The 24,365-nt window shown below is 39.4% G+C and overlaps 1 protein-coding gene and 1 long non-coding RNA gene across 8 annotated transcripts in view; one reads left to right on the top strand and one right to left on the bottom strand.

Annotated features, from left to right (window-relative positions):
• Positions 1-24,365, bottom strand: part of FucTA (glycoprotein 3-alpha-L-fucosyltransferase A) — a 62,525-nt gene that overhangs the window by 14,177 nt on the left and 23,983 nt on the right. Inside the window, exon 1 of one of the 6 annotated variants that reach the window (XM_022069241.2) lies at positions 18,930-19,105. The exons of 3 other annotated variants lie outside the window; for them this stretch is intronic. The gene's annotated coding sequence lies outside the window, so the exon portion shown is untranslated. Of the gene's footprint in view, positions 1-610; positions 797-6,827; positions 6,915-18,929; positions 19,106-24,365 lie in introns of those variants that run through there. 2 more of the 6 variants (XM_087357504.1, XM_022069243.2) reach the window with 2 other exon arrangements.
• The window catches only part of LOC110832338 (uncharacterized), a 136,384-nt gene continuing 116,356 nt past the window's right edge, over positions 4,338-24,365 (top strand). For both annotated transcript variants that reach the window (XR_015537485.1, XR_015537495.1), the window contains exon 1: positions 4,338-4,874. This is a non-coding gene — a long non-coding RNA (uncharacterized LOC110832338). The remainder of the gene's footprint in view (positions 4,875-24,365) is intronic.

The raw sequence follows: 24,365 nt of genomic DNA on the forward strand, positions 1-24,365 counted from the left end.
AATTTTATAATAAATTGTATATTAGCACGTCACAATTATAAAAGTGTAATATATGACCTTTCGTAATTACAATTCTTAACAAACACACACACATAATGTGGCTGATCATCGACAGTTTTATTCAACATGTGTCATGTTTTGTTTTCCTGTGCCTTCATACAAGGATTAATAGGTGGATAGATACATAATTATGGCCATGTGTAATGTACCCGGTAAAATTTTATGGCGGGCCGTCATATGTCTTTGACAAATTAGTATGTGTAGCAGTGAAAAAAGTTTGTGCAACACTGGCGTAAAATAAAATTAACTTTGCAGTATGACAGATCTAGTACTAATGAAAGGTACATCGTACGAATGAAAGCAGCACTTGTGAGGCTTTAACAAACTTTACTGGATAATCTTATGAGTTGACTTGGGTGAAAATACACAGAATTTTAAAAAATATATATAGAAATTCTCCTAAAGGCTAGCAAAATCATTGTCCTAGAAGTAAACGTAAAGAAAATAATAATAAAATTAATCATCGTGTTATATACCAACGGGCAGCGTTTTTCAAAGACATAAAATTGGCATATATAATTTAATTTCAGTACCAGGGCACCCAACTTACCAGTCATCAGCCACGTTTTTCCCACAAGCATTCCGGAATTAAACTTTCCAGTAGCGTTGAAACTTCAGTATACGCGTTAGACCTTTAGCAATGAACCCGACGTTCACTCCTTTAGCCACATACTACTACGACATGACTGACGGACAACTGAAATAAAATTTATCTAATAGTTGCACCTTTCAGTAACTCCATAGCCTGCTGTTGCTTCCAAGACTACAGAACTGACTGATAAGATTATTACGGCATGCTTATCACGAAAGCTGAAGGTGAACTGGAATAACCGCAAGCTGTTATAGAATGCGTCGAATTTCCGCGCTACTTGTCAACTCAATATGGCAGAACAGATGTTAAGTAGCTGAAAAAATTACCAGCCTTTTATGGAATACAAAAATTATTTACTGTGTTCCCATAGCCCGCCACTGGAAACAGTCCTGAGCTAGATGAATCCAGTCCATCCTCACATCCTAGTCCTTCAAGACCCATTTTAATATTATACTTTCTCCTATGCCTAAGTCTCCAAAATGGCTCCGTCAAGTTTTCCGATGAAAATTGTTTTTACATTTCTCTGCTTCTTTACGCGTCAAACTGATTCTAAGTAACCAGCAGTAAGATACAAACTCAGAAGTACGAACCAGACACTTCACATGTTGAATAATTCCAGTGTGCTCTACTATTACGAAGGTTAATGCTTTATACACAAACACAGGTTTTATAAAAACACAGACATTAGTTTTTCGGGTATTTCAATTTCCTCTCGTAACTTATGAGGCTGCTAGGTGTAATAAGCGTTGCCGTTCGCACAGCCACTTCCTTTTCACACCCCTGTTGCCGAAGAGATCTTCTTTGGCGTTCTGTAACTCGCCGCCACGAGATTAGAAAATGTTATCCCGGAATAAAAGTCTGAACCGATGACCCAGTTGTTCATAACCTGTAAGCCCTGCCACTGAGATGAATGTTTTGGGGCATAGTGCAGGTTACTTCTGCCTTAAATTTATTGTAACATGACTGAAGACGTACGTAATTCTATAACGGATGCTGAAATTTAGAACACAGGTTAAATTTCAAAACACTTTTACGTGTACTGGATAGAATTCTAATTAAATCGTTCTATGGTATTGTATATTACATTTTGGGGCCATTTTAAAATGGTACGTCCGAGCCCCGTAGTACATACGAAGGAAATGAACAATGCATACCTGAGAAAAGAGACTTTTGGAAAACCTAGACGTAGATGAGAGGGTAACAGTAACGTAAATCTTGCAGAAATATGACCTGAGAGTGCTGATAATTCATTTGGTTCAGAACAGAACCCTAGAGCGGGATTTTGAAAGCACGGCAATAAATCTATAAAAAAGGGAATTTCTTCAAAAAGGTTAAACAGTCTTCTGCCTAGTATCCTTTAAGAGACATTCTCAACCATTTTATGGATGTATCTGTGTCTCCCGTATGAGGTTCATGTCTGAATTCATGATTTTAGGTTCTCACGGCGGGAAATATAAAGATGGCGGTCGTCTGGGTTATGACGCTATGCAGTCTGGTAGACGTTTATCAACGTTTCAGAGATCCTTCCTGCTTCCACCATCAGGGCGATGATTGAGCCGAGCACGTGGAATCGGCTTGAGACATAGGAATCATTCAGTCAAAGCAGAATCTTGACAGGGCCAGTGGAAAATAAGATAAGGGCCGGCGAGGGCCAATTTTAAAACCTTGGGATTATTTACAAAAAAAAAAAAATATCATAGGACTGAGCAGCTATCATCACATTAGAAATCATGCCGTTGTATTATACTTTTTGAAACATATTGCCAAGGACATAAACTTCGTTGCATATGAGTGGTATTTTATACATATATGTTATGAATTTTTAATCTGCGCTTGCCTATCTATAGAAATGTAAGCATTGGAAAGGAAGCAGTTCTCCACGGTACTGTTTGCTTTGGATACCCCTGAGACGGGGAAACTCGTTGCACCTGCCGGGAACCCGTCATGTCACATAGCAAAGTTTGTGTCTGGGGCAATCACACCCTGGCACCCTCACCCCACCTGTGAAAACTGTGCCAGCCCGCAAAATGATGAGGTATGAAATTTGGGATTTGGAACAGTGTCTGAGGCAGTGAATTCCAGAATGGTGCTGGACGCTAAAAGAAAATCTACAGCCAATAATACCATCAAGTATCTCTTTTTGTATGATGCACAGATAACAGAATATAAATTCTCCTTTCCGAGACTGTAAAGTCTGTATTCAGAACACAACATTTGAGTTCCTACACAAAACATTCATTCGGCTCTTCCCATTATCTGAGTAATATTTGACATGTAAGATAGTTCTGGAATTGTACAAACTCTTGTGTTAAGGTGACAGGTTATCTTTATACTAAAAAAATTCTTGTTAATTCTTTGACGTGTTCGAACTCTGTGCAACGCCCAAAAATCGCTTTGTCTGTCCGTCGGATTGAAAACTTGTAACGACTCCAAAAAAGCTTGACGAATTTTCATAAAATTCAATCAATATCTGTCACACCATTCAAATTCTGGTCAAAAACTGACAAGAATTACTTTACATGAAGACGTACACGCGTTCCTGCCCTCTGAAGTGATTGGACAAAAGGTCGAGGAATTCCTGCTTTTAGAATCACCAGCGGGGGAATTCCCTCGGCCACTCACAAGGGCCAAAGGTCAAATTTGGGCAATTGCGCCAAAATCTTTACTCAGTTCATACATGCCCTAACTTCTTACTGTAATGCTTGCATCGACTTCTTCTTGAACTGGATTAGGAATACTTTTAGTATTAGGCCCGTAAGCTAAACACTTCATCGCCGGTGCTGCTTCTATATTAGGCTAGCACTGAAAAGTCCTGGGTCCCAACCAAACCGTGAAATTGCTACTAACATTACATACATAAAAAGGCAATAACACATCTCTCAGCAAAGTGGCAACCAAACATCTTGCCCTGATTATGAAGGCAGCATGAACGTCTAAAACGTCTGTCAATTTATCCGAGTCTACACGGCGCATCATCCCAGAAGACAGCCATCTTCATACTCGCCGCCGTGAGAACCTGAAATTTCCAAGGGTCTTCCTTCTTGTAAATTCACAGACCAGAATACCTTTTTTTACAAGCTAATAGTAGCTCAGCTTGTCAAAAGAAGTCCACGTTTTTCATGGAATCCAGGGTTCATTGCCGTATTCAGGAACTGCGTGCCCTCGGAATGTGGCGTTTCTATTTTAATAATGTGTTGGCATGTCTTTAGCAGGAATGCGAATAACGCAAAGAAACCGACGTTTATGAGCTTTGTGCTTTAAATTATCACGAAAGTTTAGGTAAGGTTATAAACTTCTTAAATAATATAGCGGTTCATACTGTGATAACGTTGAGCTGTAAACATTTGTAATAGATACAGTCCAACCCCCACTTCGCTTTAGGCCTCACTCGGTTTATTTACCCGACAAAACATTTTCATACGCAAAAATATGTAGAGAAGTAAAGAAGGTCGTGAGAAAGCTGTTGGCACACTAAGCTGGAACGGACGAGGCATCATTTACTAGAAAAAAATAGGTGTCTTACACGAAACAACAATAGAACAATTACAGACGTAATTAAAACAAAAACACGCCAGCACCCCCTCGCCACATACATCACTTAAAATCTATATATGTTATGCTTAATATTACGTGAAATCTTTTGTGTCTCCGTTGAGTTTTTCATCTTCATAGATTTAGTGTTATTTCTTTGTCAATGTTGGTCTTCTGGGTGGCCGTGTGAACTTGTAAGTGGATCGACAACCTTGACAAGCATAGTGAACGCACTCCAAACAGCTCACGTTCAGCGCACTGTCGTGATTCATTTGTTTGTAGAAAAGCGAAATGGCGCAATAATAATTTATAGTGAGGTATAAAATTGCAGTAAGTGTGTAGAAACCGGAGATATCAATCAGTTTTGAAGGTAACAGTAAACTCGTTGTTCGAGTTTCATAATAACACGTGCATCATAAGAATAATTACTTTAAGGCTCTATTTCTGGATCCTAGTTCAGAGTCACATACAGTTTAACTAAATTACATTAACCTTGAACACGACCGGACGTAATTTAACTCTCGAGTGCAGTGCAGTCTTTGAATAATATAAATATATTTACACTCATATTTATTAACGGAGATAATTTATTTTATGTAAACATTCTGTAGTGCTACGTACCAAATGCGGACAGAAGAGAATGGATTTTTTCTTTGAGGTTCTAAAGCCATCTAAGAAGCTGGTTCTTTTGGTGAGTACAGAAATATTTGTAATATTCCGCAAAATATGTACTTGTATCGTGCGCTATTTTATGATAAGCACAAAATGGAATACTAATTGCTTCTTTTCGTCGCTGTTATCTCACCCGCCACAGAATTACCTTGTACCGTTATTTACCTAGAACGTCGTATATAAAGGCAATAGCACATACCTTGGCCTGTCAAAGAAACCTCATTTCTGTGTATATATATTTGTATATATAAAGCCAAAACGTTGTCAAAATGACACGTGAAATGCGGATTGTTGAAGCTAAATTCAACTGCAGGCGACACAAATTGTTCGTTAAATGCTATGGAACATGGCGCATGTTAGGAAAACTTTGGTATTTTTTTTATTTGTTGCAGATAGGCCTACTTCTAAATTACGTGTTCGGCAATGAACTGGAAATAATTTTCGCTGTATAAGTTATTACAACACTACAGGTGTTGCATCCATTATAAAATTTAAAGCATTTCTAAAAGTGAAAGCGTGCGCTTGTGTCAACAACGGTATTGATCTTGTATCCGTACGTAGCCCGGTGGTATTGTCACCCCATATGACGTGCGAGTTATCCTAAGGCTAGTGCTAATGTCAGGCGTGCTTTCCCGATCACTTCGCTTGCTGCAAGAATTCTCTGGCATTACAATGGTTTTCAGTAGCGTTATCAACGGATGGACTGATGAAAGTGCATTTCCACCCTTTTGGCGTGTTTGCTTCTTGAAGTTGCAAAAATTAGTGTTTTACTCTGTTTATAAGAGACTATCAGAAGTTCTCATTCTCGAACTGAAAAGTTTGGAAGCAATACTAGAGGATGCATTAGAATTGTTACGCCATGTGAACATATCTTTACATATTTTGATTCTTTTCCAGTAGAAATATCTATAAATATAAAATATGAAACTGTTGAATTATGTCCCGATACTTAAATGTAGCACACATTTCGGGCATTTTCAGAAAACATGCAATTTTTGTTTTTTATATTATTTTATTAAGACGTGCTATTTTCTTGTATGTTTATCAACAATTTACTTTTACTTATAAGTTAGATTGTTTTTTTAAGTATCAATTTTTTATACGTTTAGTTTGAACTAAAGGTTCCCATAATTTTTAAAATCCTTTAAATTCTCTGTACACTTTCTGCATCGGTTACATTTCTGAACTTTCAAATCATCTTTGTATATAAAGGTGTTTTTTTTTAAATAATTATATTACCAAAACCTTAAGGAATACATATTTTAAAATCCTATTTCCGATACTAAATATCTTCCTGAGTTTATGATCATATTTTGAATAATAAAGTAATTAAATAATTAAATTCTTACGTACAGCCACAAATAAGGCACTTTTCGTGAGTTTTGTAGTGGTGAATGAATCTTCAGTGAGTAAGACTTAACACACGTTGCATGTGTCTTTTTACATATAATCACATTCATAGTTGAAAGGCTTAGGCTATTCCTAAACTCAGTCTTATCTTGAGAAGACTAGATCGTGGCCCGACTACACACGTAACTATTCATGTGACTGAACATTTCTGTGTGCGATAGGATCAAAATAGTAAGCAGTTACATTACCGCACGGGAGTTCAAGGACCTTTTATGCTACGTCTTCTGTGTGTTTGTTAATGTTGGCCACATTTGATTGCACCGGATATCACGTTGAAAATAGTATCCGTTCTTCCAGCCTTTGTTCTGCGCTATATTTGTTCCATTTACTTTTTCGCACATCGCCGTAACTTCCTGACGATGAAAACTGATTGAATTTGTTGGATATGGACTGAATTTCACAGTGCACATAAAGGCCAAATTGTTCATAAATATTTAAATCACATAATTAAATATATTACCAGTTGCTTTAATGGCCAATAATTCGGAATTTCGCCTGCAGTTAGTATCTGTGGGCTGTATTTAGTTCCCAGAAATAACAACGATAGGATTTGGCGACTGACCTTTATTCAGAGACTCGGTGTTGTAGAGACACTGTATTATCCCAACATTTTCTAGGAGGGACGAACAGTCTCAGTCGCGATAGCCGTCAGCTAGAGAATACATTTTGTACCTCTCCTCGCCACTTATCTGTAGTGGCCTTCTGCTTTCTGCTAATCAGACACCTCCGAAGGAAAAGTAAACACAGGCAGACAATTGACAAGTGGTAGATAAGTCCTCTCGCGAGGCTGTTCATTCCAGTCACTTGTATCTGACTGCTCTAGATACCAGATCAAGGCAAAGACAGCTTATATTCCCTCTGTGATATTTGTAGTTTCTTCAACCAAGGGTAGGTAAACTGTAACAAATATGGATACAAGCTTCCTCTCTCTCTCTCTCGGACGATTTTTCACAAAAATATAAGAACAAAGTGTCTGAAGGAAGGTTTTTGACTTCTTTCCAGAAACAGGTTCACGGTTTCCTAAATCTGTATTGAATATTTTCACACGCATTAGAAATTCGAACGACAGTCATACAAGAGAAAAGTTATGCCGTTAGTGTGATATCTAGTGTCAAAACATTCACACCGACTGTACTAAAATTCGGATTATTCGGTTAAATTTTGTTTCAGTCATTAATCATAAAAGCTGTTGAGATGTAAATTGAACTCCTACAAGAGGAATCAAATTTTGTATGGGTCTGAAGCTTCATCAGTGGCAGAAGAATACGGCTTGACTGTGTTTGGGAACAAGGTATAGAGGACAATATATGAAACTCAGTGGGAGGATGTGCAGGAAGCTGGAGGTATCGGCATTATGGGGAACTTCATAATTTGTGTCATTCACAAAATATTATTGAAGTGATTAAATTGAGAATGATGAGATAGGCGAGGCATGTAGCACGGATTGGAGGTACGACATAAATAAATGAATATTAAAAGTTAGTAGAAACAACCTGAAGCAAAGAGATACTTTGGATACTTCGGCGTAGCTATGTGGAAGGATATTTTTAAAATGATGGGATTTAATGTTGTCGACTGGATTCGTCTGGCTGAGGACATGGAACAGTGGCGGGCTCTTATGAACACAGCAATGCGCCGTCAGGTTCCATGAAAGGCGGGGAATTTCTTGATTAGCTGAGAGACTTTTAATTTATCGAGAATATCAGGTTTCATATTATTTTATAGTGAGATAAAAATATTATACTTTATTCTAATATTAATTTAAGAGATGCTCTTATTTTGGTCCATACATTCCACTGGCCTACATTAATGAACTATTTGTATTTTTCACTCTTTAACTGAATTCCTTCAGTGGTTTAATGAAGTGGGATAAGATGGACGGTGACACATATGGACGAATTTAAAGCCTAAATTCACATAAAATCCTAAAGGGAAGAGATCATTTGGAATACTTAAGTGTGCATGGGAGAATAATATTAAAATTGATTTTAAGGAAATAGGGTGTGAATTTATGTATTTTTAATCAACGGTCTAGGGAGAGTCAAGTATCATACATTTTCTAAATACTAAAATGAACACCCAGGATCCACAAAAAGGTATAATTTCGTACAGTAACAAAATAACGGTCTATTTTTAAGAAAAGGAAAAGCAGGTATTTAGTAATATGTGCTCTATAAAAGTGTATCAGTACACATATTGGTCACGCCTAATGCAACCGTTACCCCGTTGCGGTCAATATATAACATCGAAGGCCAAGTGCAGCAAACAGCATGACCGTCATATATTCGTCATTACTACTCATTGTTCTACTTTAAGACAGCCATTATGTTTTTAGCAATATAACATTCTGAACGGAACTGATTAACCCAAGAAGCCGAAGGACATTTACATTTCGTCTTCCCTCGGAGTAGAGCTCGGTTGCCTAAGCAAACGACTCATGATTCAGAGCGCGTATCCTGCATCGTATAATCTGAGCAGAGTACGGCCTGAACGTGGGGAATCGGTTCCCGGTACGAATGATGTGAATGGTCTTTTCTCCTTTTCAATTCGAATGGCTCTGGGTCTCTTCTGTGAGATTAAATCTTTTGAGCAGTCTCTGAAACGTTGCTCGGCTTATCAACAAATTGCCAGATTTTTATTGAACCCGAAGTCTTACAACGGAACCCTTTTCCTGAGTCAGTTGATTCCAGGCAATACCTTCACACACTTTTTCTTAAGACCCAGTTTAATATCTCCCTATCGTCTATGTCTAGCGCTCCCAGATGACGATAGGAATTAATTGTGTACTCATTTCTCATCTCTTACTGCATGTAACATGCCACGTTTATCTTTTCATTCTTGATTTGACGACAGTAGATATCGCATGGCGTATAAATGATTCACTGGATATCGCCGGTAATTGCATTCACAGTTTACAGAAGCTGATAGATTAGGCGCATAACACCGGGAGATAAAATGGCTGACGAAACGTCGTTCCCTTGTTAAAACAGCTGGTTACACCCCCCCCCCCCCCCGCTCTACTGACTGTTACCTATGGCTCATCAGGACGCAGAGAAGGGTAAATGCGCTGTAGTTAAGACAGGGAGACCTCGGGTATGAAGTGATAGCCTGGTAGTAGGCCTGTACTTCTAGAGACAACAGAATATCACAAACACTGTGCCGAGAGATATTTTGATCAGCCCACAGTTTAAAATTAGAGATAGTTTTTAGAAAAACAAATACCCCGTATACGTCTGACGCGTTTACACGTATCACTTTATGCAACGTTACTCCGTGTTCAGTAGCTGGAGCACCAAACGAGAACCACGCAATTGGTTGGTCAGACCCTGTTGTATGCATCGGCGGCGATAATATGTGTGGTCTGTTAAATGGCCCAGGGGTACTGCTGAGTAATGGAAGAAACAGGGTCATGATACCACTTCGCCTACAAAACTCACATAACCAGCCCTGGATTGTAACCGGATCTCCTCTCTAAGATACTGGCGTCTTACTCTCTGACTCATAACAGCTTATTATAGCCACTACGACGCATAAGAAATTAGTGTTCAGAACTTCCAGGTTTCGCGGAATGCGACTTGGTGATCCAAGTACTGTTCTCGTGCGCACGTGTCGGAAGGCTGATGTCCGTTAGGATTACTGACCCCGAGCTAACACTAAGGACTGAAAATGCACCTTACGGATCGGCGCGGGTAGACGGTAGCTGTCACGATCAGCCAAAGGCGAAACGTGACCGCGATGTTGTTCTTCCGGGCCTTGAGCATCGTCCCCAGCCTCAGGACGCGGGGTCGATGAGTTTATCTGTGGAGGTATAGTAACAGCACTTGCCGTTCGACTGGTGCATTTTAGCGTTCCGAAGGATCACAGTGAATCCGCTATGTCCTAGAAAGGTTCTGCGGGACCAATCCAACTCTGCATTCTTCGCAAAAAAAATATGAAAAGGTGACCAGATCAAGGAAGATGAAATATGCAAGACGGGAAACCAGAAGGGAAGAGATCACCCATATAAAGCAGCAGATAAAGTTATAGTTCTGAAAATTTTAATCTTTAGGTTTTTACATAAACAGACCCACATTACAAGGATGTGTCATCGGCTGGATTCGGTCAGGTGTTGTTGTCTTTTTACCTTTGGTGTTAAAGTTTTCATTTTGTTACGTAGCTTCAAACCACTTTCTTTTTCATAGACCAATCGATCAACTTTAAAACGCATTTAAAATAATGGAATAATCAAAGGACCAATAAATTTACCACTCAATTTGCTGACGTACGAGAAACTTTAGAATCCGCTCCATATGGAAGCAGCAGTCAAACAACCAGTGGTCCATAATTCATGCACGTGGACGCATTTCTCGATTGTGGGACAGTATGAATAATTATACGTCTGTCACATTGGATGGTGGGACTGGCTATTTCGTCAGTACATTGACAGTGCTGTACATGCCAAAGCACGACTTTTACCATAACAAACGTCTTGTTCATAATTTTAAGGATTATGTCTTTTATGGTCTGTTGATACTCGAGTCTAAGTTCTGGACTATGAATTTCGGCTCATCCCAAGGTCCCTACGTGCTCAGGACGTCGCAATGCAGAAAAACTCTGACATACATCTGTGCCTCGTACGAGATTTGAACCACAACACTAATATTCGAGCTGTCCTTGAGCTTAAACGCGCTGGGTGCGTGGCCACTGTGTTTAACCCAAAACAAGATTAGTAAGTCATGAATAAAATAATAGAGTATTTTCGTTCACATCTACATTATACGCACTGTTCTGTTACAAATACGTACAATTATGTGTATATGTCGCATTTGTTTAATTCTGTTGTATTATGGTCCGTATATCCACTCCGAATTAGATCCTCATTTAATTAGGATAATCTTTTATTAATGTAGTACTGGCATTTGTACCCTTTGCCGATCACTGGCCGCGTGGCCATGGCCGCTCGACCACTGGGATCGTGGGTTTGAATCCCACTAGAGTCGTTAATGTTTGTCCGCGTCGATTTGTGATGTGCTGACTTGGGTGGATGCAGGCCTTGAGGTTCACACAAAGGTGAAGATATCGATTGTGTACTTCTGAGCTGTGACGTTGTGTATGAAGTCTTCTTATTGGTGACTATCGACGTTTCTTATAAACGTACAGCTTTTTTATTCACGGCAGATAATTCAAACATAATACATACACTGTCGTAATTAGATCCCATATTTATTATTCCAGGAAGTAGCTCTGAGGCCGAATTAGTGGTTTCCATAGAAACTAAATTTAATATACGCTGCAGTCCTAAGTCTGAATAAATCGAACAGTTGAAACCAAAGGGAAATACAACTGAAGTGATGCGGACATGCCATTAGTGCAGATTACGGGTCTGAATGTGAAAAGCCAATACGAAATGAGGAGACCATTGAGACTAGCTTTGGCTGTGGTATTATCGTCTGGCTATTTCGATTCCTCGTTACGTGGATTAATGTTTCGCTAGTTCCGGACGGAACCAGCTGGGACTGCGAGAAGTCAAGCATATTTCGTGATACGAAAATTGCACGAATCCACAAATTAACAGATAGTTTGTAACAGCTTTCGGTGACTTGTTATATTCTACAGGTCAATCCCCCCTCTCTCTCTCTCTTTCTGGCCTCCGGGTAAGGACTTTGGTTAGGGTGCAGTAAATATGACCTACTTTAAGTACAGATCCTGCAAATTTATACGGATCAAAGGACGCGCAGTTATGACGTGGTTCGAGGGAACCGACCTGGAATCGGCGTTTCTCATTGATCAATTGGATTTGTTCTACTTCCCTAACTACAATATGGAAGTCACGTATTGCATTATTTCCCAAGAAAAAAACAGAACTTAGACGCTGATTCATGCGGTAGGAAGAGTGGTCGGTTTAGTCCGACTTCTCCGGACTTCCTTCCAGTCATTCTGTATATTGCGTAACACTGTGATATTGCAACGGGGCGCCGGCACAACAGATTCTTACTGCACTCAATGACATAAAATAAATTATGAAAGATTTGAGGTTTTCACAGCGGTGAATATGAAGATTTCTGTCTTCTGGGTTCTTGCGCCGTGTAGTCTGGTCGATGCTTACCAACGTTTCGGAGGTCATACTGCCTCCGTCATCAGGGCGATTCTTAGTATGAAGATTTCTGTCTTCTGGGTTATTGCGCTGTGTAGTCTGGTAGATGTTAACCAACGTTTCAGAGGTCATACTGCCTCCGTCATCAGGGCGATTCTTAGTATGAAGATTTCTGTCTTCTAAGTTTTATTCGCCAGAGAAAAGTGATATAAATTGCTTCTTGGTGATCTGTAGTTAGACCCATGATCCAGTAAATTTGAAAAACGTTGCACTAACAGATAGCAGTAAAGACAAGTGAAGTTAGGAGCGCGCCACGGGCGCCGCGGAGGCGTGTATTCATTCTAAATTTAGCCATAATCTTTCCCGTGGCATGGAAGCCAGAAAAGCGTACGGTTCGCTCTGCGTACTTCTCTAAAATATTCAAAATTTATCGGACTGCCCGTATCCCAGATATTCCCATAGCGAAATGAATACTTTTGTAATATTCGATGATGTTCGACTTGTAAACACTGGGCACATGACATCAATATAAAGAGGACATTTTAGTTTCAAAATTCAACTAACTGGATTTAAATGTTGTGGTTTCGTCTGTAGGGCAAGAAATTGTGAATTGCTTGAGAAGAATCCTACCCGCGAACAAACGTTGGCCCATGTGGCATAGGTTCAGACATAAGAATAACAGAAACATAAAATCAGTTAAATAAACAAGCAGTTTACGTTTACTCAGGGGGGGGGGGGGGGGGGGGGGGCTAATAATCTTTGTGTGTATACATGGGAGTAACTGTCATCCAGATACAGGGTTTTCCTGAGCAGTTGATATTCACCCGAAACTAACTCCACGGAAAAGAGTCTTTCTTGAGAAGTTGATAGTATGCTTAGGAAGTCGTTAATTTCCTCGAATTTTATGGACATAATTTATAAAAAGAAATCTATTATTATTTAAACTTACGATTCATTGCCGTAAAACAAAATAACTTGGTCTACCGGATCTAGTGGAATAGGTCTCTTCTCTATTTTACCTGATGGGGAAACGTCTTCGAAGCGTTCTGCTTTGTAAGGCTTTAAGATTGCTAAGACTTTTAAAAAGCGGACGATTGATAATGTCTGAAAGACTATCGTGGCTTAAATAGAGACAAGAAACAGATCATCTACTTGTTAAAAGATGAGTGTGAGATCTGAGAGCAGTAAACCTTTCCCGTGAGGCATGTTTGCTATAGCAGGATCCATCTGGGATACGGGCAGTCAGATAAATAAGTCTCCACGATTGATAATTGGCGAGCTTGATTTATTGCCACTACTTTTTTATTGATTGCATTTGTTCCAACTGCAGCAAATACTTCTGCTTTTACATAAACTCCAGCTTCAGTAGTGAGCCGTCTTCTCTGAGCAACTCCACGGAGTAGGGCTCTTCTTGAGAAGATGACAGTTGTTCAGTTGGCGATTGTGATAATCCCGACTGTTCATTACCATGCACATAAAAGTAAGCTATTGTTCTCTGTCCTCAGCTAGGCAAATTCAGTCTACATCATTACATTTAGTTCCTTATACAGAAATGTCGATATTTTCGTCCCATCTAGATCTTCCAAGTGGTATATTCCCTTCAAGTTTTTCGCCTTCTTACCGAAGAAGAAACCTAGGGCCCAACTGAACAAAAAGCGAGAACGATAACCCGTGTTGTGCACGGGAATCTGACCCCGGTATTCTGTTGGGTGACCAGTCACCAAACTTACCGATGAATCGAAACTGGTCACCATACTTTCTGATAATTCCAAAGCAGTAACCAAAGTTCAACACTTGCGTAATTACGATTAGTCTAGTCTTATTTCTATTGCCACGCATATTTTCAAGGTCATACGCTTGTTATCGCTCTAAGTGTTGCTTTCACTTCAAAAATATACTCTGCTGCGACAAATTTGTCACTGAATAAGGGGTTTAATAAATATGTGGCTTCTTTAACCTCGTACGGTAATCTTCCAACCGAGTTTTAAAAATCTGACAATTGGTTAAAAATAATTTGGAGAGACAAAGATAACCAAGCGAGGTTTCAGGTTCTTACGGCGACGATTACAAAGATGACTGTCTTCTGGAATCTTGCGGAGTGTAGTCTGGTGGAAACTGGAAGATTTTTCAGAGGTACTTGCTGCCTCCATTATCGAGCAATAAGCATCACTGAAACATCGGTTAATTTTCATCTCGTTACACGATGCAACATCCCAGTAGATATACATCTTCAGAGATTCCTAAATTCTCTGAAGCATGAAACATGAGTAATCCTATAAAGTTTTTCTTCCGTAAGAAAACAAGTCTGAATGTATAGGCTCAATACGAGATTACAATGTACGTAGAAATAGCCAGTTACATTAACTCGAATTCAATCAGCTGACAGTTCAACAGAAAGAAGAGAACAGATTATTGACCCTTGCTAATCATATGTTACTTAGGCTGCTCATCGACAGGAAATTTCCAGAACATTAAATATAGTCAGTCTGACCACAGACCACAGACCTTAATACAATATACAGTACAGCTTGCCCTGTGACGTTCGGTGGTTGTCGAGTTCAATGCAGCGTTGTGAATATGGAGAATGTGTTCACACAGGTTATCTGCAATTGAAATTTCTACGAGCATAACCTAAACGGTATTCTATTTCCAGTGGAAGACATGCTTAGAGAGGCTTACATCTGTGGTGGGGTTTGTTGTATATAGAGTGTGTCCATAAATGCCTGCATGTTGTTCTTATAAACAAGTGTAACACCGTGGCGTGACCATTAGGTGAACTGGGTTCTTGACGTATGTCAAAAATCACGTGCGCAACAGCGCAATGGAATTCTAACTCCGTTCTACATCTACATTTGTTAACACGATTGGAAAACAGAAACAAATAAAATGTTGTTTGCAGAAGAGACACCATAACTAGAAATATATTGTACAAATAATTTTCGCAAACTGCCCTCCCTCCTCCAAAACGGACACTTGTTTTAACAATTTATAAATATCTGTTTACGCCAAATTTCTGTTTGTTATTTACAGATTTTGACTTTGTAAAACTAACATAACCAAATGACGGAGCAGAATTATTAATTCTCTTATTCGGGAAGTCCCTGGGTCAAACCTCAGCCCCGAGACCGTCTGTCCTGACTGAACTTTTGCTTCGCTTCTGTCCAGGTGTCCCAAGTTAATTCCGGGATACCTTGAATTAGACCATGACTGCACCCTTCGAAATTCTTCATAATTATTTATTCATCTTATCTAACTCTGAATAGGCTTAGCTATTGAAAGCGCCGTTGGGTAAACAACGAACACACAAAATTAACATAACGGTCACAAATTAACAGCAATACAGTGTACTAGCAGTAACCTGCGTGTTATAATAGTTGCTCATCGCTGACTATAACTGTCGCGTAAATGCGTCTGCCAAGAAGTGTCCAAGCTATTCTGTTTACTGTTGATGTTTATAATTCATGTAGATTCCCGCTAACACAGTAAGACCTATTTATAATGCAACAGTTGTAAGAACAAAATATGATAAAAACAAAGTAGGGATACATTTTAATATAGTCGACAGATATATATATATCAATTGATTTACTTCTGATAATTATTATTGTAAACCTCAAAAACCTCAAAAATCCTTTGACATGAAAACTGCTGCCTGATATCGATAGACACGATCTCCAAAATTAGGCTATTCCTGGCTAAAAGCACACGAGATTGTACACGTTTCGATAATGAGTGATCCCGAATGTCGTGATAACATTGCCTATCGTTAATGTTATCTTAGGACATGCAAGTAATTCCAAACTAAGAATAAAAAGGGTTATGCTGGAAAGTTAGACCGTAGTCCTACTCTGTGCGGTACTAATGCAGGCACCAACATGAAGTGTCTCTAATTTATGATAATACAGGCTCTATAACAGGAAACCATTTAGAACTGAATACGTTTCATGAAACGGATATGACGTTGGCAACACGTGTTTCTTAACGCCCTTTCGTTTCCTTCAGAACTACGATAGGCACAGATACTGACAAATGGCCTGAGATAACGAAGATGGAAACAAAGAATACAAAGACGAATCTCGGACCGGAGGTCTTGCGTCCTCTCTGAGGTTTATGTGGGTTTCCTCGGCTTTTTCAGGCGAGTGCTAGAATTTTACCTAAAATATCCCACTATCACATAACATATTTTCACGCTCATCAAACACATCCTAACAGACCCTATATAAGCAGCCAATATAGCTGAGAAAACGTTGTCAAACAACCAAAGCACTTCAAGAGGCTTGTCAGTACAGCATGTTAAAAGTTTTGTCCTTCAGAATGTTGATATTACATATCGTAAAATCTCACTTGACATTAAATATCATTTGATGTATCATTATTAACCACGTACACACAATGTCATCTACATATTTATTAAGACAGTGACGCGCATGACTACTCTATAAACAACACAAACTTTGCAGAAGAAGGTTCATCGGCAATTATCTCATATGAACTGGATTTGAATTTATGTTATCAGGAATAGAGTAGTCGAGCTCTATGGACCTCGATGTCCAGCGTCAACAGCCAGTGTTCTGAATATCCTGTTTCAGTACGACTCTAAAGCACAGTTACATATATTATAACAGGCATAATCATAGCACGTTCTACCGTACTACACAAATAATGTTTAAATGTAGACAACCATCTTCATACTGGCCGCCGTAAGAACCTAAGACTCTGTTAATGTTTAAACAGATTTCAGTTATTAACAACAGCTGTACTGCTTCTAGCTTTATTATATCACTGATTATATAATAATATAACAAAAAGTCAATGCAGTTAGTCACATTCCTTTAACTCATGGCAAAAATCCAAGGTGTAGAGAAATCACCACTATAAAAACAAACAAAAGAAAGATTACATTTAAGTGTATGAGATTTTAGGTTGTCACGGAGGTGAAGCTGGCGATGTTGCTCTTTTGGCTTGCGACATTGTGTGGACTCGTAGGTAGACGCCAACGTTTCAGATATACCGTCTCCACCTTGAAAGCTGAAAAATCCTTGAGAATGGAGACGATGTGTTTTTCCCCCCCGAAACTCTGATATCTGTATACCTTCAGTCCACACAATGTCAACCCAGAAGAGGAACATCGTAAAATTTAAGCTTTTGGAATTTAATTTGATGTTTTAACGTGTTGGCTGTCGCGTGTAACCGTTGTAGAGTGGTTCGACTTCGAACCGATGACCCAACCAACAGTGTCTTCAGACATATCAAAATGCCAAGATAAATTCGAAACACATGATTATGGAAACAAGAACTATAGGCCTAAACATAAAATGTTTAAACATTGCCTAAACCTCACACTTTGTGACTCAGCCATTCTGATGTAAGTGATAAATGACTGCCATTTGCACATCGTTTTGGCTAAGTGAATGAGGTACCGTATTACATTCATAATATAATCACTGCTAATAACTCCCTGGAAAATATTACAGAGTCCACGTATTTAGGAAGGACAGTAACAAATCAAAACTGCGAATAACTTAAAATCAAGGAATTCTTAATATCATTTACTTCAAACCATCTTGCCTTTCCATCTGATATCTAAAAACGTTAAAGATTAAGACACAGCCTATACTTCTGCCAGTTGTTCTGTGTGGGTACAAAACTTGGTCACTCACCCCAAGTTAAGAATATAGTATATATGAGGATAGTAATAACATAGATTGGATGTATATGAGAACCGGGTGCTGGGGGGAATATATAGACCGAAGTAGGAGGCTGGAGAAAATTGTGGGGCTTCGATAAATATAAAAGCAATAGAATAACAATTTTCTTGGATATTATCCATCGTCTAGTAAATATAAAACGTAAAACGACGTTTCGGAGATGGGACTCTATCTCCGTCTTCAGGTTCCTACACAGTTGGGCCCACTAGATAGAGCTAATCCCTATCTCCGGACAAAGTAAAAAAGTGAAAGTCCCGGAATAAAAAGACATCACCACACCATCCATCCGTGGGACGTAAAAGAATAGTATGTAGAAATCACAATTCATGAACACGATAAAGTCAAAAAAACAAAAACTCACAAAAGGTGGGAATTTACTAGACGATGGATAATATCCAAGAAAATTTTTATTCAATTGACTCTTCACCATCGTCAAGAAGTTTTAGATTTGATATAAAAGCAATATATGAATATTTTATTTTAGTGCACTTTCTTCACACACCGTATAGTTATCTTATTTCGTTTCCGTTATTTACCTGTGATTTACTTAACGACGCTGCCAGTAGTTCAGACAGTATAGTGCCGAATGGTAGGATAATTAATAACAAATTGGAAATTATGCGGAAGAAAGCGGTCGTGGTCTAATTTAAGATTCTACCTCAGCATTTTCATGGTGGAGCTAAGGAAGACCACTAAGAACCTGTCAGTATAGCCCGCCTGTGGTCCGCTATCTGCACCCGGGACCCCCATAAAACGAAGCAGGAGCTGTAACCACTCGGCCGAGGGATTCCCTTGAAAGTGTTTGAACTTATCCAATTTTTAAGACCACAAATCTAATATTCTTCAAGCACAGATTCGATGAATACTAAATTTTTAATTTTACCTGTAATATCTCATGACGATTCTTGCAATTTATATGAAAGTCCTTGGCCATGGCTTTCGAAACATTTCAGCCATGCATTCATTCACACACGTTCGCGCACTTGTCTTCTGTTCCCGTGTAGCACCTTCCTTCGCTATAGACAGACATGCACTACGCCGCCCGCGAAGCCTGCCAACATGCAGGTAGGTGGCCGACGAACACACCCGCTGGTGCTGCTGTCATTGTTGCTTAGCAGCACGGCGAAACTAAAGGCAAAGGAAGCCCGGCGCTCTGCAGGCGCATCAATCACCCAGCTGGTCATAATCTCATTCATTAATGTGGGCGAGAGGCTGGATGCAGGTCCCTACGCTCTCCAGAGGCACTGGAGGAAACGCTAGTCCTCACAGTTATCATAAACGAAACGAAAATATTTCGGACGAATGGAAGGAATTATATATAACAAGTGGCTTCGTGATTTGCACTCATGATGATGATGATTATTGTTAATAAAGTCTTATCGGGTTATCTCTGTCCTCATTTTCAAGACTGTTGTTGACTGTGGCTCGTAGCGCGATCTTTCGTGCTACGAACCACGAAAATGTTAAAATACTTGTATAGACCTACTATTAAAGTAACATCAGAACATGACCACTGAAACGCATCTGGCAGTGGTTTCGCCTAAAGATGTCACGAATATTCTGTCCGGTGGCGGTCGACAGTTCACTTCTGCGAATATCTGCAAAGCCCCTTCTTGTGAAGATTTCTGTCTTCTGGGTTGTTGCGCTGTGTAGTCTGGTCGATGTTTACCAACGTTTCAGAGGTCATACTGCCTCCGTCATCAGGACGATTCTTAGTATGAAGATTTCTGTCTTCTGGTTTGTTGCGCTGTGTAGTCTGGTCGATGTTTACCGTTTCAGAGGTCATACTGCCTCCGTCATCAGGGCGATTCTTGGTATGAAGATTTCTGTCTTCTGGGTTGTTGCGCTGTGTAGTCTGGTCGATGTTTACCAACGTTTCAGAGGTCATACTGCCTCCGTCATCAGGGCGATTCTTAGTATGAAGGTTTCTGTCTTCTGGGTTGTTGCGCTGTGTAGTCTGGTCGATGTTTACCGACGTTTCAGAGGTCATACTGCCTCCGTCATCAGGGCGATTCTTAGTATGAATATTTCTGTCTTCTGGGTTGTTGCGCTGTGTAGTCTGGTCGATGCTTACCAACGTTTCGGAGGTCATACTGCCTCCGTCATCAGGGCTATTCTTAGTATGAAGATATCTGTCTTCTGGGTTGTTGCGCTGTGTAGTCTGTTTGATGTTTACCAACGTTTCAGAGGTCATACTGCCTCCGTCATCAGGGCGACAACAACCCAGAAGACAGAAATCTTCATACTCACCTCTGTGAAAACCTCAAACCCCTTCTTGTATTTACAGTTGTTCAAAAACATTTTTCTACTTTATCTCTGAAATGTGAATTTTACTGTTACCCGCCACCAACATGACACCCATTGAACTCCTTCCTCGGCCAGTTTAATCTATGTTATTGATATCCACATTAATGACATTCCAGTACTAGACTGCTAGTATTAGGAACAGAAATTATTTTCACAGGTTCCTATCAATTTTTTCCGGAATCTTCATTTTATTTTGATGTCAGTTCCCACCTGGTCCGCTTGCAACACTCATTGAAGAGCCTTGCTGTTTTGTATGTTGAAGTCTCACATCCTCATTAGTTACCCTCTGCACTTCCACCACACGTGACGCCGGGACCATACAACAGTAGCCTACGACATTAATTCGGTTTTAGAGTCTACGAAATTGTGTAGGCTCTAGTCATGCCTTCGCAACTTTTATCGTCGGCTAAATGTCCAAATCTGGTTTGAAAAGCAAGTAGTCTCCTGTCCGACGGACTTCGAAGCTTCTCGCGAGAGTGCAGATGATGTTACTGCGGAACTGTAAACACTCGTAACTTCATCATTTAAACGAGTTAACTTCACGCGATCTCAAGACATAAGTAAAGCTAGAACTATTCTTTAATGAACAGCCACATACTATAGAAATAGCTCCAATAAGCAGAGCCCTTCTTGAGAAGTCAGTAGTAGTTAAGATATTTAAGAAATTAGTAGCTTCTTATGAAACACAAAGATTCGTTATTGTGTTCTCAAGAGCCACCACTACACTCAATTTTCAGCTTTAGAAGCCACGGCCTGCTTCTTTCATCAGGTAGAGAGTATCGTATGTTGCGTTAGGTTCATAAAATGTAGTTAATCTGTGTTCTTGGATGTCCCTGGGCAACAGCAGTACTAGTGAGGCTACTCAGAATTGAGACGATGGACAAACTACAAAATATATGGCAGTTTAATAACGTAACCTCGTCACAAACCTCTAGATTCTTATCCTCAATGTATATTTTTACCTCACAGTGAGACCAAGTTCCACACCCACTTAAAACTTTGGCAGGAAAATCTCGAGTAATTATGACGAATGTCGAAGAAACGGATAGTTACTTAATCTTTAATTTCTTTGTGTAGTGTGATTTAATATTTATTTATGTAAGTTGAAGATAAAATTAGAACATAAATAAAGGCGCTAGAAATAAACACGCCCTGATGACTGAAACCTCCTCTCATCGAAGATATTTTTGGGTTATGAGTCATAACTGTCACATACAAGAATCGCGTGTATCACTTTCAAATCTCTGCACTGATGTTAAGATTTATATTTTAAAACTGGTTGTGGGATAACGACTTTCCTAAACGGACACCTGAACTTGCCGCTGTTGAATTTCGTTTGTGTTGGCAATGCTTGCAGTGTTTCTCATTTTATGATATTGCATATGTATTCCTGGGTCTACCGCTGAGTTCTAAACCATTCATTATCTAGGAAATCCCATTCTTTTCAAATCCGGACACGCCAGCACAAGATCTGCTGTCTTACATTCTCGAACGAAATATTTTTTACGCTACAAATGTGTAACAAGCAGCAGGATAAGATCACACTTTAAAACAATACAGCGTATCAGCGTGTAGCCTGCATTCATTGTTATGTAAGGGAAAAGATGAGCATATTATAGTCACGTCACGAATTATGCAAGTTCCTTCCCAGCAAACACACACTTTGTTTAAAACAAGTATTGATCTTCACGACATTAGGAAAGGACACCGCGGTGCTGAAGGTCATTCAAAAATCGTAGTTATAAATTAAATATCATGAATGTTACTGAAGCGGTGACAATGGGGAATTTTGAGTGGGAGAAGAATTGGGAATATACAGTACATTGCAGAATTCGTTGAACTCTTCACGGGAAATCAGCCACGTCAGGTAAAAAATCGACGTTTCCAGAGAGTTCTTGGTCATCATCATCAGGTATCTGATATGTCTGCGGATCCCAGGATGCCCCATATATACGTACATACCTGCCCGGACCGGTTGTTGTCGGACTGGGCAAGTATATATAGGGACATCCTGGGCTCAGATCCCTGGTGATGAGAACCGAGACGCCTCTCGAAACGTCAGATTTTATGGCCACCTGACGCGGCTGATGGCTCGTGAAGATTTCATAGTACACAATCGCAGAGAAAGCTATGGATCATATAACACTGTAGAATATTTATTCATGATAGATCTTTGAAGATGATTTTATTTTTCGTTTCGAACACGACGACGTATGGAACAGTGTAGCTACGATATAAAATTCCATATTTTAAGATGGCATGAACATCAATGAGAATTTTGTATGAAATATTTTTGTGCACTGACATTTACCAAATTTCTTATCTCAATTACTCCTGCATAAACCTGGTTATGACCTTGAAATAACTCACGGCTGCATACATCCCATTTCCTTGCAGTTTACCGTAAGTACATATTTCCACTTTCATATCATTCAACGCTAAATAACCTCTGCAAATGATGTAGTTCATTAAATAAGCTACAGACTCATCCACTTATAATGTATACCTGTTCACACAGTTGTCCACTCTCTGTTATTACGAACAGGCATAGAACGACTGTCAGGTACATGAACACTTGGCCAATCACAAAACACCTGGTTCTAAAGGGATTACCTAGTGGTAAGGACTGTGACTTGTTCTTATGTTTAAATCACAAACAGATGACACTAAGGTCGCTGTCCTATGATGGAGCTACAGTTCCTGGCAGATTGTTCTGTCTTTGGAATCTTGAATTCTTCGGAAATAATGCTCATGCACGCTGAATAATATGTTGAAAAATGGTACAAAATAAATAACTAATGTACATTTATTGATTACTAAATTATAATTGAGCTAATAGGCGTTCTTTGCATAAAGTACATAAAATTAAAGCTCAGTTGAGGTTTATTATCTACTCGTCCACCAGGAAGGTACCCGGTTCGAATATTGATCAGATTACCAACTAGCCTGAATGAATCTCTTCATGACTTTTCTTAGGTTATAATCGGCGTCTTACGAATTCTATTTATCATATTTCCATTTCATTGTGTGCTAAACACAACCTGTACAGTTAAAGCAGCGTCGTTTTAAATAATGTCATACGAGACTATAATTTAAGTGTATAATTGTACAATGAAGTACAGTAGCTAATTTTTGCTGCGAATTGTCTTAGATATAGAAAGTAACCGACGACGAGAGTTTCTAACTGGCAGAATAATTTGACCTTGACAATTATAGCTGTTTGGCAGGAATATAGCTTCAAGACAGGAACTCACAAAGTTTAAATAACGTCAGTGATAAATGGTGTGACGCAGATAAGTGTTAATTCCGAAAAATGTGTAGTTAACACACGTATTCTTAGACTTTCCAACGAAACAATTCCCTGTTAGCAAAAGGTACAATAGGCTGTTTTTGCAGAAAAGTGATGATGTTTTGTGTTGTCTCTCCAGCTGAGGGAAATTTGTTTAAAAACGAAGAGTCGAAGAGGAAGTTCGGTTTTTCGGCCACGACCGTTTCCTTTCACGTCCTTACCAACTCGTTAATCATTATATTATTCCGCGATACAGCCTGTAGTCTGAGCTACTGACAGCATCGTTAAATAAACCACAAATCTCAGACCTGTCACTTTGCGCTGATTGGTCGCTACTGTCAGTGACTGATGTCAGAAGCCAACAGCTTGCAAAAGGAAGGTACCAGTGCATAAATGTTATCCGTACTGTTTCCACCCTCATAACTTTTCGCTACAGTAAACAGTGCCAAGTCTATGTTCTGCCACAGCAACTTCTCGCCTTGTTTCTTTTATTTTTTCTTGCAATAATGTATGACCTCTTTAGAATCAACTTGAAAGAAAGTTGAAAGGTGAGTGACTTGAGATGCTATCCGACCAAAACGGGAACGTTAGTGACTACTGCTTGGAAACTGGGTAAGATTTAGGAGGAACGAGTGGAGGGAATTTAACAGTGCGTGCGTTGGCGACCTTCGGGGCGTTGCTCGCAGAAGCGATTATCGTACTTTGCTGTGAATATGCCACACG

Source organism: Zootermopsis nevadensis, unplaced genomic scaffold (assembly GCF_977971745.1).
Source record: "Zootermopsis nevadensis isolate Lab colony 2312 unplaced genomic scaffold, Znev_1.0 Znev_ptg000028l, whole genome shotgun sequence".
Lineage (NCBI taxonomy): Eukaryota > Metazoa > Arthropoda > Insecta > Blattodea > Termopsidae > Zootermopsis > Zootermopsis nevadensis.